The sequence below is a fragment of the Vigna umbellata genome, chromosome 10 (genome assembly GCF_029865625.1).
Source record: "Vigna umbellata cultivar VRB3 chromosome 10, Vumbellata_1.0, whole genome shotgun sequence".
NCBI lineage: Eukaryota > Viridiplantae > Streptophyta > Magnoliopsida > Fabales > Fabaceae > Vigna > Vigna umbellata.
The window spans coordinates 1301227-1305900 of NC_142174.1; the positions used below are offsets into that span (position 1 = coordinate 1301227).

The following is a 4674-nucleotide window of genomic DNA, read 5'->3' on the forward strand; positions in this document are numbered from 1 at the left end:
CATGAATATCTAAGGTCAAAATTGCAGTGTCTTGGACAAAAAAAATTAGGATATTACACTTAAATGAATGGATTTTAATACCCCACCAGTATGTGTTCATCTATCACTGTGATAATCCTAAAAAATTACACTATCAATGTATTTCAATCAAATTTCTGTTATTCTGGTCCTAGAGGCAACAACAATATGCTGAATCGCCCATGTGAAGATGGGGTTGCTGCTTGACGCAGAGGTGATCAAAATTTGTTTATCATAACTAAGTGGGGGCATCATCATAAGAGTGAATATTTCTCATGTACGGCGCTGCTACACGATGATAAGTGCAACTGGCTGTAGCAAAATAGGAAAATATAAAAATTGTTGTCCCATTCTCAGACTCGTGTTCTTGTTTGATCAGGCCATCTTAAATCATTTTTCTTGTTCAACTATATTGATGAAATCTTGCTCAAGTCGTTTGATTTAAATAAACATATGCTTAGCCCATTTCCTATTCAATAACGTTCTTTTCTTTAAGATATATACATATATATTATGCGAGAATAAAACGTGAAAAAGGTTAGTGTTCAAAAACTTTCTCAAACAAATTAAATTTGATTTTACTAATTCAGTCATCAAACATGGAGAGGGAAATATTCTCAAGGTAAGAAACTATGATAGAAAAGTGTGTCAACTATATGTCTACATCTAAGTCAGTTCCATCTTCAAGCAGTTAGCAACTATCGAAGCGAGAAGTGATATCTGAGAACACATCTTCTCCACAAGGAATTGTGAGACCACCAATTGGATGCTCATAACCAAATTCATCCTCAGCTTGACTCAACAGATGTTGAAATGAAGGTTGGTTCAAGTATGACTCAACAGACACTGATATAGAGTTACCTAAAATGATAAGCAATTTTTGAATTGAGTTTGAATCAACTTGATTTATGTTTATTTGCTTTATTAATATGATCTAGAGCATTTCCTAGGTTACATTTTAGTGCCTACTTCGTGTCTAAACTTTACTTAATTGCCTATTCAATCTTTGGCCATCCAAGTTGTCAATTTGAAGTCTAAAATTTTTTGTTGTCCATAACCAATTATGGTGCAGTTTTTTCTATGCTTTGGTGCTAATTTCCTGTGATTTTTTAATACCTGGAAGACTTTGTGGTTCAATCTAGTAGCTTCAATGTTACCAAAAGAGTGTTTCGCAATCTGTTTTGAAGTAGCATCAAAATAAGTTTAAACTTTGAATCATCTACGTATATTAGAGGTTGTTTGTACTTTAGTGTTGTATATCACATAACCTTTTAATTGTAATCTTTCTTTCTTTGTTGTTTTCTGTACTTGTGTTTACATACATACAGGTTCTGGTCTAGTGAGAAGAAAACTAGGCTCTACATATCATTAATGTAGGACACTGATTGAAACAGAAAGAAAGATTGACCAAGTGCTGAAAAATCCATTTTGCCTAATCCAGTACACTAAACAGCAGAGAGAACACTCATTTTTTTAACCTTTGTGTGGCTAACTTGGCCTCATATCTTTGGCAATAAGAGAGAGTGTTATGTGGACAGTTTCTAAACAGATAACAAACCAAAAAAATAGAAAAGCAAAATCAAAGGTAGAGGGGCACGACCAATCATGTCAAACTATAGTTGGTGGCAAATGTGAATCCTGACCAACATTTCAGTGTTCAAAGAAGAAATAACGTACCTTAAAAAAATAGAAAAGCAAAATGAAAGGTAGAGGGGCACGTCCCCCCCCCCCCCCCCCACTCTCTCTCTTTTTCTTATTTATTTATGTTTTTATTTTCATCCTTTATGTGTCTGTGTGACTCTCTGTTCTTCCTCTCTATTCTGTGTTTTTTCCTCTATAAATTAACACCCTTTGTTCCCTTTGTCCCTCACTTCCACACACTAAACTCACCCTTTTCACACTGCTACTCCTTCCACAATCCAGACTCTGCTTCCTCCACCACCAAACCACCCTCCTTCAACAACACTTTTAAACCATTCAATCAATATCAAACTTCATTTGTAATAAACACTTTTAAATAATTAAAAATAACATAAGCTTTGCAGCAATACAATTGAAATAATTATTGACAAATACAAAGTACAGAATCAATTATCTTAGTTAGTAACTACATTGGTTTTTTAAATACTTTTAAAAGAAAAGAAATTTATTCATTTTATAACACTCTTGATTCTGAAATACTTTACAATCTCAGTACATGAGGAAAGAATGGATAAGATTAACAGAATCAAGGTCATGGCCAGATCATCTCCATTTAACAAGCTTCTGATGGTTCAATGTTTAAAGCAGAAGGGTAATGTGGTGCCAATCATAGGTGATGCCACAAATGACGCACCTGCTCTAAAACATGTAGATATTGGACTTTCCAAGGGAATAGAAGGCACTGAAGTGGAAAAGGAGAGCTTTGGCTTTAGCCACCGAGGAACCTACTGATGATCTCATGAAGATGCCACCTGTAGGTAGAGTTGAGCCACTGATAACTACACTTATGTGGAGGAACCTGATTTCACAGGCATTGTACCAGGTTATGGTACAACTGGTTTTAGAATTGAGGGGAAGATCAATCTTTCATGTTACTGACAAGGTGAAGAACACGATTATCTTAAATTCTTTTGTCCTCTGCCAAGTGTTCAATGAGTTAAATGCAAGGGAACTGGAGAACAATAACATATTTAAGGGAGTTGGTAAGAATAGGTTGTTCATTGTAATTGTGAGCCTAACTGTCGTTCTTCAGCTAGTGAAGGTTGAGTTTCTGAAAAAGATACCCAATACTGAGAGATTGACTTAGGAGTAATGGGGTGTTTGTGTTAGCATTCGAGCTTTGTCTTGGACAATTGGTGTGCTGGTGAAGTGTAACCCACTTGTTCACAAGAAAAATTAGTACAAACCACTAAGTTATAATCTTCACCTACTCAATCTTCACTGGTTGCTTTTATTTTCCCTAAACTACGGCTAAGGTTATTTGAACCTTGTCACTGGCAGGCCAATGCCTTGCCCCTCGTTTCAATTACAAAATAAAAAACTTTCTCGAACAAACAACATCACACAGTGCTACCACAAGAACATCAAACATATTGATTTTCAATTAAACTCAGAACAAATTTTTAAACGCACAACTTACCTCAACCAAGATTGCCCTAGACGATGGCAACCTTTGTAGAGCACGACAGCGACAGAAGCCCACAGTGGCCCCTCCAAGTCCGTTCACCAAGTTCCTTTAACTTCAGAGCACACCGTGGTGAGGTCGCCAGAACACCATCGTCAAGTCGCAACACCAACCACCACCCTCGACCAGCCCCCTCGGAACAACTAATTTCGTCAACCACCACCCTCCTTACCGTCACTATCCTAACGTCGACACACCAATTGCAGCAACAAACGGGTTAAACTGCAGTTCTGAAGTGAGAGCGAAAAATTTGGGGGAAAGGTTCTGCGCAAACAAAAATTGGGAGAATAGAGAGGAAAATCCCAAATTTTCATTTCATTAGGTCGATCAATATACCGACGACCTATGCAGCCTTCGGTAAACTTAAAAAGCCTTAGGTAATCAACCACTTACATGACCGCCGGTACATCCTTCGGTAAGTCAACTTTACCGAAGGCCACAGAGGCCGTCGGTATTATTCCTTCGGAAAATCACGCTTTTCCTGTAGTGCAAGAAGGAAGGTGGAAGTGAGAAGGACCGATTGGTAGAGGAGGAGTGTTCCCGAGCGGTTGCAGCAGGAGTTTTGCCCGGTTCCTTTTAGCAGAAACAAATTTCATTGTATATGCCATATAATTTGTAGTTTATTTTATGCATCACGTAAATTAAGTTATTACTTTATGTAAATTGAATATATATTGTATTTTTAAAAAGGAAAACAATAATCCACAATAAATTTTATCCAAAGAGTGCTGCTTACCTGTTTTAATTATAATAGATAAATATGTATTTAACTAATTAATAGCATGTTAGTAGTGGACTTTAAGTCTAACTCAACCCTACAAAACCGGCTTGTAAGATGAGGTTTGTACCTCACTTATATATTATAATTTGACCTTATCTCTAGTCAACGTGGGACTTCCAACAAATTGTAAAGTAAACCTATCACATAAGTATGATATGACAAACAATGAAAAATATTAGTGTATAATGACCCTCACATTTATATGACTACAAAAACAAAAACACTATCATTTGAACGGGAAATATAACACTTATAAACTAAAATATTCAAATATAATGTAAAAATAGTTAAAATTAAAAATATACCATCCCGTGTTTAATTAGTAATTTTACATGTAAAACAAATGATGAAAATAAAATAGAAAATGTCTAGAAATATCACTTTTAAATCATTGTTACAGTAGAAATTCACAAGGTTTACAAATTTTCATATTTGAAAAAGTAACAAAGAATTGTTGTTGTTGTCTTAAATATTAATTAATTTATATTTTGTTCTCTTAGAAAAAAGGATATTTCCTTTTTTATTTGTCAATACTTCTTTATAATTTGTAACTAAGACAATTTTCCATAGCGAACTTATAACGTATCTGGATTTTTATTATTTAAATAAAAAAATTTCGTAGAACTTAAAAAATTAATAAAAAAAATAAAAAAGAATAATTTCAACAGTTTTTATAAAAAATCACACAAAATATAAAATTTTCTAATGG

At 34.7% G+C, this 4674-nt stretch overlaps 1 pseudogene; it reads left to right on the forward strand.

Annotated features, from left to right (window-relative positions):
* The first annotated feature begins 2464 nt into the window (after nucleotides 1–2464).
* Nucleotides 2465–2806, forward strand: LOC148191584 (putative calcium-transporting ATPase 13, plasma membrane-type pseudogene; annotated as a pseudogene).
* Nucleotides 2807–4674: the final 1868 nt, after the last annotated feature.